Raw genomic sequence first — 10022 nt, forward strand, 5'->3', positions numbered from 1 at the left:
CCAAGTCAACGATGCCACTGCAAGAGCTTGAGTCAACATTCGAGAACTATTTGATGTCAGCTCCAAGTAGTAGAGCTTCCCTTTCCTAATACCATAACCAATCGTCTTGCAAGTCCGAATGTCCTTAAAAACACAAAAAAAAGGCCAAAAAATCACAAGACAATGCAGGACAACAGGTATTTGAGCAACAGATAATAAATTATAGTCAAGAGAAGGCACAACAAGTACGGTATCAAGACTAAGGGTATCTGAAAGGGAGACGGTTCCTTCCTTGATAACAGGGGCATGATTACCATTGGCGACACTGACGACAGTTGTGGTGGATGGTTTTAAGGTTTCTACCTGTCTAGAATCACAAGTCATATGTTCAGTAGCACCAGAATCAATTATCCATGTATTATGTGTAACAGAGGTAGAAACCTTTAAAGCCGTACCATTGTTACCTGTATTAGCAGAATCACAAGTCCAGACTGCCATTCCCAAGCAACTTCAATCAATACGTCACTCAGTGATTGATAAAGCCCAAATTTGCAAGCAAACCAAGCCCAAGAATTGTCAATTTGCACCGGCCAACAAGAAGGATAGCCCAACAATAATTACAAATAATAATAATCTAAAAAAAAACCACAATTTTTCTTTTCCGTGTGGGCCTTAATCAAATAACCCAATTTTTCTTTTTTTCAACACCACCAATTCTGATTCCCCTTTTCCTTTTTCCCTTTTCTATTTGTTCTTTTTTCCTTTATTCTCTCCCTCCTTTCTAAGTGGGCTGCTCCAGAAAGAACCTGCAAAACACGAGTGCAGAAACAAAGTGCAACTGTGCGAGTGCAGGAACAAGGTCCAGATGCAAACGGGTTGGACTGCAGCAACATAGGGCAACAACGGCTACAAATCTGGGTGCAGATGCGGATGCAAGAGGGTTCGATCGAGGTCTGGTTTATGGTGTAGCGGGTCTGCGGGTCAGAAACAGCGGTTGTGCGGTGGTAGTCTGTGCAGCAGTGCAACAAAAATGTGATGAGCAGCAGGCATGCAATCCTGGGTTCGGACCTTGAGTCAGGTACGGCGCAGCAACATAAGTCCGTTGGGTTGCAATCTGTGCAATCCTTCACGGCTTCAGATCAAATCAGAAAGTGAAACAATTCGATGAATTCAGGTTAGCAACGACGGCGTCGCTTGCTGTTCGTTTCAAATTCACAGAGGGTAGCAACGACAACAGTCGCTCGTTGATCGAGGTCGGCGCACCACACACGGCTGAGCCGCAACAATGCTATCGCAGCTATGGGGTTTTTTTGTTTTCCTTTTTTTCGACCTGGCTTTGATGCCAAGAAGAGAATGCTTTGAATTATGATATTCTTCTCTATAAGAGGAACTTATAGGTGTACAACCTTAACATAAAAGGAAAGAAAACTAATTACAAGTGATTACATGGGATTACATATCAATTAGGGATCCTACCTAAAATACAAAAGTCAACATTAACAGCTTTGTATTTAAATGTAATTGTAGATAATCTAGTTTAGATATGCATCACTTTGTTTAGGACTCATCCTTTGTAATTACAGATGAGATTAATCAACATCTACCAAATCAAAAGTAGATGTGGAAATTGAAATAATAAACCTTGTTTTCTGTTCAAAAAGTCATGCAACAATGGGAACATGACTAACTAGATCGAACTGCGATTAACTCATTCCATCCGTAAACAAAAGAAACCCAAACCAAGTTCACAAAAAATTATGCACGATCTTTTCGAAAACTATATAATGAATTATAAAAATTGTTAAACAAACATGGACTGGAGGTTATCTTAAAATTCATTTAAATGGAAAATGGTAAATTTGGTTCACTTGAGATGCTAACCTTTCAAAATGCGATTCTTATAAAAGTTCCATATTAGGATGAAATTCATTAACGCTTACACTTAATCAGAAAAAACTAACAAAATTCTAATTTGTTTTTCTACTCAATGTTCTAGGAAATTGCCTAAATAGCAAAGAACAATTGCACATGGAGCCTACCTTCTGAGTAGCACTTGAAAGCTCTCTTTGAACTCTCTTGTGCTCATATGAGAGGGAATTTTGTCGTCGCTCAAACATTTAATAATGTACAGAAGTTAACTAAATTCAAACATTTAATAATGTACAGAAGTTAACTAAATTTAGCCACATTGAATCTCAAATCCATCCACTTACCATCTTATCCAACTCTTATTTCGTAAATTTCTCTTGTAAAGAAGCATAGTTTTTCCTAAGCCCCGCAATAATCTAATTCAATTCTTCTTCCTTGCTTTTCATTAAGATCCCTATTATCAAACAAACATAATTATTGTAGTAAACAACTTCATTCAGGATTCAAACACACAAAAGATGTTATTCATACCCATTTCATCGCGTTGCCGCTCTGACCATGAAAAATTAAAATTAATAATAATTGCTCAAATCAATTACACTATATCACAAACTATGCCATCTAATAATCAATAAATTTAAGAAAATTTAAAATGAAATCAAAATCTTTAAATATCCTAATTTTCTTAAATCTCGGAAGCCAAACAATAAAAAAGAAAAAGGAGATGAATGAGAAATGAAGGTTGAGTAACTTGTCAGGATTTGGATAAGAGGCGGGAAGAGAAGGCCATGATCGGAACTTAGTCTTCCTCTTCTTCTTGTAATTTCTGTTTCTCCTTTCCAATTTCAAATACAAAACCACCCATACTTAAATCAACTTAATTCCTGTAAAAAGTTTGGTATAAAACTTTCATGACACTTCTATAAAAATCCAGCATGCATAGTTCTTTTAAAATCAACACATAACTTCATTTTAAACTTGTAAAGACACAAACTTAATCAATTGACTTATATTTAAATAGAAAGAAAGTAGTGGTCATTTTTACCTATATTTTGTTTGGTGTCACTCCATTTCTATTTTTAATTAAAAGCTTGTAAGTTTTACGCATTTCCCTATAATTTTTACTTCCCTTCCCTTCCCCTTCTGCATAAACAGTAGAGTAGCTCTCGTTTACCTACAACAAATTGAAAATCATTTGGAGAAAATGACTAAGCATTTGGTTATTAGATTCTTAGTAGGCAAAGCAAGAAAATTACACATAACGAAACTATTGAAACTTTAAAATCCACTTCCCAAATTAGGTTCTTTGACTAGCTAATAAGCATATTGATTTTAAACTATCATCCCAAACCTGCAATGCCTGAGGTTTTATTTTTTTTTTGGGACAGTCTAATTAATCATTTTTAATAGAAGAATACAATTCATATAAATAATTCGTAGAGAAAACGAACGCAGTAATGTAAAAATCATGGGGTTACTTGAATTTTGAGGGCTGAGGACGATCGCTTAATGCCACCAAGTTCCATTTCTACTCAGAGTTCGAAACTGAATTTGAGATTCTTCTATGTTCCTGTTAACAAACATAACTTGGTAGACCAAATTAAAAACATATTTAAACCAAAAATTATAATTTGAGTTTTTCTGATTTTTTTTCTATAAGAATTCTCATAACTCTAAACAAAAAGAAAAGCTTACCGCAAGCTTGGAGCTAACTAGGGTCAATTCTCCGTGCTCTGCAATCACACAAAACAAAATTCAAAGTTCAAAACTTAATATAACCTCATCTGCCAATTCAAAGTCCAAACAATTAACTAAAAAAAATCTAGAATTTATAAAGTTTAAACCATAGTTATTGAGGTTAGATTGCAGGTCAACCGACCTCTACTTGTTTTTTGGTAAATTTGGGGTCCTTTGATTTCTAGACTTTGAGTAGAAACTAATTATACCATGGGCTGATGTTCAAGTACCACAAAATATAATTTTATCGTAGTAAGCTTTTTGGTTCATTCCAAACGAAGGTATTATATGTTCACACACACACACACACATATATATATATATATATATATATATATATATATATATTCACAACCATTAGAAAGAAGAAAACAACTCTTGGTACAAAGCAAAAATGAAGCACTAACGGATTCCCACACACCAAACTCTAAGAACAAACAAAAACATAACCAAATTATATAGTAGCATGCAAGTCACGAAGCAACAAAGAAAAAAGAATACTCATTTGCAAATCAAAATTAGAAAAAAGCGCATAGACAAAACTGGGAAACTCACCACAAAACGCTGGTCGTCGAAGCTTTTTTTTTTTTTTTTTTTGCAACGAAATTGGAAAATCTGAAACAACTTCAGCCGTAATTTTTTAGCAACAAACCTTCGGCGTCAACATTTTATAACAGATACACACAAAAGTTAGACACGAAGAGAAAACGATGCATTGAAAATTCTGGAAAAAAAAAGGACTTACAGAGACGGAATGGTGGCAAAGTTTTGGACAGTGTAGGAATCGAAGGAAAACCCAAATCCAAGGAAAAGCAAATGGCATTTCGAATTCGATTTTTTATTTTTTATTTTTTTTTGGAGTTTGGCCGCTGTGATTTGTAGTTTTTGAGAGAGAGAACTGGAGAAATTTCTATTGGGTTGGTCTTTTTCAGCAGGAAAGTGAGAGAGAGAAGTTGAGATCGGAGAACGAGGGAAGGCAAGCTTTAGCAACATAAGGATTTGTGGGAGATATCGAAATGGATGGAAGGCTTCTTTAGTAGAGAAGGAAAGCATGAGAAAGAGTGAGAGATGAGAGAAGACCGCAAGGTGAAGGAGAGTGAGAGGAAAAGTTGAGAAGGACTCGAAGCAGAGCCCTTTGACGATGATCGACGTGTGGACCGAAGCAAAAGGATAACAGAAGGCAAAAATGAAATTATACAAATCAAGCAGGGTCAAATCCGCCATTTTACTGTTCTCAAACAGTGAAAAACAATGCTAAGGGAAAACTAGTTTTAGTATATGTATAATATTGAAGCCTTTGGTGAGACAATATAGTATCTTATACGACTTCGTTGGCTGGTCTTTTATTTATTCTTTTCAAGATTTTTTTTTAATCTTTTTCTTTACTTATAACTAGAAGAAATTCTCAATATAGTCCTACTGAACAAAGATCTGTTTGACAAGTAAAATGCCTGTCAAAATGATCATTTGTTGTTACTATTCTAAAAGCCAACGCTGGGTGGCTGATCATCGCTCTGATTAATCTCTAGTCATTTAAAAATTAAGAAATTACGCCTATACCTGCTTAGGCACCCGCCTAAACTACCTAGGTGCCCACTTAGGTTACGACTCTCACTGATATAGAAAATAGATAACTTTCATATGTTTTCAATATGTTCTAGTACTTTAAATTGTAAGAGACTTGTTAAATACTTGGATGAACACTCATTTTACTTCTTTCATATGTTTTCAATATGTTTTGGTACTTTATAATCTATGTCATTATGTTTCCAATTTATGTATTCCAATAGAATTATGTATTTTTTTAAATATAAACATACACTTATTTATTCAATATATAATAAATTTACTTAAATCTGCTCAGTCCACCTAGATGCCTAGGCGCTAGGCCCTAGCCTACTGCCTGACTAGCACCTAGTGTCTTTTAAAACCTTGTATGTTGTAATTATGGATGACCCCATATAATGATTATTTCATGAACATACTAAAGCATGAGTGTGGAAGACACTAAAATGATGTGAAATATTCTAACACTCAAATTAAAACCCTATGATTGTAGTATATGAAAGTAGGGATCGTTTTAGGCCGGAGATTAGAATGGCTGCTAATCTACACAAATTAAACTCTAAAACACTAAACTAGACTCTTATGACTTAAAACTAACTCAAACTACTTAAAACAGTACAAAACAAGCAAACTGACTCCAAACTAACACTAAGGATGACTTTGGACGAAAATTGATTTTAACTTGACTCAAAACACTTAAAAACACTTATAAACACAAATTGGACATCTTCTAACTAACTTGACACAACAAAGTAAAGGGGATTAGGGTTTTGACAAATTTAAAGTAAAGACAAGTAAATTAAAAACTTAAGCCAATTTAGCACGAATTTGGGAGAAAATATGGGTGATTGGCTAGCTAGAGGGTTCTTCTCCACACATGACACACTTGCATATAAATCGATTTCCAGTTGCTTTTCCAATATACCATGAACCTCAACGCCCCAAATTAACCATGAACAACACTAATTAACACTCAGATTTTCCTTAAGTCATTGAATTGGATGGACAACGCATCGGCAACCAAATTATTCTTCAATAGTTCCCTACATGAACAACACAATAAAGATACAATCAAAGATCATTAAGCTTTGTGAAAATCATAAGCATTGACAAGGCATTCGTAACTATGACAGCATGATACTCTTGCCAGGAATTCACTTAACACGATTGTGACTAGCAACCTCCACTACTTGTGAATATAAGTTCATAACTATTAGGTGAAACTCCCTTATAATTTAGTTTCAAATCCCTGCATGCAAACTAAGTGTGCACCCTTAATCAACAAACAAGAATAAGTTCTGAATCAAACAGTTAAGTAAATTGTATTCACGATTCATGAAATTACAACTGGAAGTAATCAATTCATATTGCAAATATGTTCATGGCTTTGAATTTCCTCCTAGCTAAAACGAATTTAGCTCCTCATGTTTGCAATTAAACAAAGACAATTAAATTTAAACATTGAAACAACAGATAGAATACACCTAGAAACGCTTCAACAATCCAACGTCTTGAATGACAAGCAGCGCTCCAGGGGTCTCCTCTCCTATCTCCTTGCAAAGCTATGGCACAATGGAATGAATGTGTATGAGGGATGTATGGGACGAATTTGTGATGAAAGGTGGGTGCCCTGATTTGTGTGGCATAATGATGTATTTATAGGCTAGGATTACACGACACAAATTCCTGAAAGGAAAGGGATAAGTTGAAGGGAAATTATGAGATTTCATGTGGGATTTCTAGTGACTAGCATGCATATACAATTCAAAATTTATATACGAAAGCAACGGAAGCATGTTATCAAATAATATCATAGCTCTAGTCATGTAAATCCCCTTCAAGATGCATAGGTTTATGTAAGATGCATCAAAAACAAATTTATATTAGAACAAAGTTTAGGAGTAGTTTTATACCTCTTGATCTAGATCTTAGACCAAGGATGGACCACCTCCAAGCCCTTTGCTCCTTGAACTCCTTGAGCCTGGCCTCCTTCCTTGCCTCCTCCACTTTGTTTAGTATGAGTGCTCCTAGGTTCTCTTCAAGTTTCCAAAATTGAAAACCTCTAAAGATCCTCACCCACTAGTGTAGTGAGAAGGATGAAGGAATAACCAAAGGGGTGAACAGATGATTAGCTAAAATCCCCCTATGGTGGCCGGCCCTTTGAGTGTTGAGAGATATTTTTCTTTTTTCTCTTTTGTTCTTTTAACACTTCAAAAAACCCTAATGAAACATTTGCTATAAAGTTCTTTTTATAGCCAAAAAGAAACAAGTCAACATTTGACCTTTCTCTCCCTCCTTTGGCCGGCCCCCTTTGTGTTGTTTGGGCTTTGGGCTTTTATTTATTTCAAGTCATCCAATACTTGAATAAAAGCCCAATGGGTTTAGGCCCAATGGGCCCAATTAAACCCGAATGTTTCTTTAAGCCCAAAACGATCTTATATCGCTTTTATGATTTCTTTAGACTTTCTAATTAATCACAACACTTAATTAATCCAATTAATTATTTTCATCATCCATTAGTTACTCACTACAAGAGTGTATTGGTGAACACTCGTTTTAGGTTTTAATTAGCAAGGCAGTGAGGTGATTGGCACCAATCCAATTGATTATATTTAATCCAATCACTTAGTGAATTAAAACTTACTTTTAATTCATCTTCTTCTTTGACGACTACATTTAATCATCTAGAAGAACTCACAAGCCATGAGTGACATCTAACCATATATCATGGCTACCCAAGCTAATGTAGAAGTTGTTCGGAGAACCTATTCAGTTGGAATTACAATGCAATTCGATCCTTCTCTAAAACAATACTCTCAATCACATCACCAGGGTATGGATATATTATGTCAAACCCGTAATGTGATTATTCCTTCTTATATGATTCAATTGAGTCGTATAGGAACGCTTTCCTTTATTACGCTCGATACTTCGGCTGAAGATTCCAGAATCATATCTTGGAGTATTCATCCTCTCTTAACGAGGATTATAGATTCCTTGTTGCGCATTCACTTGCCTTCATGACTAAGTGGCTTAACCCCGACTATGCCATGGACACCCGCGGATGGAGTGACTTTGACATAATCAAAGATCAAGTACTTAACCACAAGACAACGATGATGCCTCAGGTCAAATGACTACTTACATTATTCCAACTATTAGAGTTACTTGCTTGACATGTGAGTAGACCTCCATGCAAGTACTCTCGTTCGATTGTGTTCAGTGAACTCATTCCCTTAATGAGCACCTACATACTTGTCTTAGCGTCACTACACGAATGGGATGAGACTTTCCATCCTTCTAATTGAAGCGGACATAGTATGTACCGGTCTTTGCATTGTCAGTATCCCTCTGACAATCCTATGACCAGGAACCTTTTGGACATGATGGTTATGTGAAGAAGGTCTCTGTAGTCTAACTTCATTAGATTACTTCTTCAATCGATCCATTGTCCATGGATTCACCATTTAGGACATATATCGTTTATAGAGATAGTCCTAAATAGTATCTTTTCCATTTGATGTATAAGATTCATCTATACATCCATTTATTGTCCTGAAAGGTTTCTTCCAAAGATTGACTTTCAGGGCATATTTCCAACAATCTCCCACTTGCACTAAAGTCAATCACTAGTGTATCTTATACATGCTAGTTGAGAGAGCTTATGCTCGTAGGTTAACTTGGTTATGTATTAATCCTTTTTATTTAAAAGGGATTCACTTATCAAATGTTTCCAAAACATTTGATGATGTCTCTTTCTTGTGTTCGAATACTTTGATGAGACCTTGATTCCATGGCTTGAGCTATCGCCCCATTATGTCGTAGTGTCCTACTAACGACCTTATGGTTTGGATTCAATCATTGGTTCTAAAAGAACCCCTTCCATTCAAAACACCTTTTGAAGCAGTTTCTAAAACAATATATCGTCATATATTTCGTTTGTATACTTTATACAAACTTTGCTCCAACCTTGAGACCATTGTAGTACAATACTTACAATACATTCATATGATTAGTACTTCATCCATTATGAAGTTCCATTTGTTAAAATGGCTTATTTTCACTTTGGTTTATAACCTAAGTGAACGCACGCTTCCAGAGTCCCACTCTGATGTTCCTTTCTTAAAGCAATAATACTCTATCGGTTGTTTTGGTTCTGATCCTGGGATATAGTAATATCTTAAAGTGACAACCCCTGTGGTTCTTCACTTTTGGATATCTACTCACAAGTCCATACATGTGTTCCTTTTGTGATTTTGTGACACATTCATTATAAGGGTTACGAAAGTGATTTTCTATCATATAGGAAAATGCTTTCTTAAATTTTCAACATTTGAGATTTAATTTCCCCAAATAACATCCTTGAGATAGCCTTGCTATATCAATAAGTCCAATTTCAAGTCTATACTTCAAAATTGACCGTGTCATGTTTTGTCAATTTTCGAGTAACATCTACGTTCTATCAAGTCTATCAAATAGACTTTATTCATATCTTGTTGCTCAAATTATGACATCACTCCCACTGACCTTGTTGTAACTTAGCATTCATTCAAAAACTTAACAATTTATATTTTCTTGATTTGAATGCATATTGCTCCCACTAACTTGTCTTGGATCTATTGACAATCATTAAGATCCATTAGCTTATTGATGATGTCTCAACTATTTTGAGACTATCAACAACTCTAGCTAACACAAGTTATTTAAACGAATCATACACAAAAGAATTCCTTCTTAAGTAATTCCTTTTGAAATGTGTGACTTGCTTTGTCAAGTCTATTCATTTAAATTATATGGTGTCATACACCATACTACAAGTTTTAGTCATACAAAGACCTTTAATGTAGTCATATAAGAATTATCCAAGTCTT

The 10022-nt window shown here is 35.1% G+C and overlaps 1 long non-coding RNA gene across 1 annotated transcript; it reads right to left on the minus strand.

The window, feature by feature from the left end:
- Positions 1-2206: 2206 nt before the first annotated feature.
- Positions 2207-3091, minus strand: LOC126612649 (uncharacterized). The gene is made up of 3 exons (XR_007619211.1): positions 2894-3091; positions 2600-2732; positions 2207-2302 (listed from the first exon to the last, which is right to left on the minus strand). It is a non-coding gene; the product is annotated as an uncharacterized LOC126612649 (long non-coding RNA).
- Between the last annotated feature and the right edge of the window lie 6931 nt (positions 3092-10022).

The sequence above is a fragment of the Malus sylvestris genome, chromosome 17 (assembly GCF_916048215.2).
Source record: "Malus sylvestris chromosome 17, drMalSylv7.2, whole genome shotgun sequence".
Lineage (NCBI taxonomy): Eukaryota > Viridiplantae > Streptophyta > Magnoliopsida > Rosales > Rosaceae > Malus > Malus sylvestris.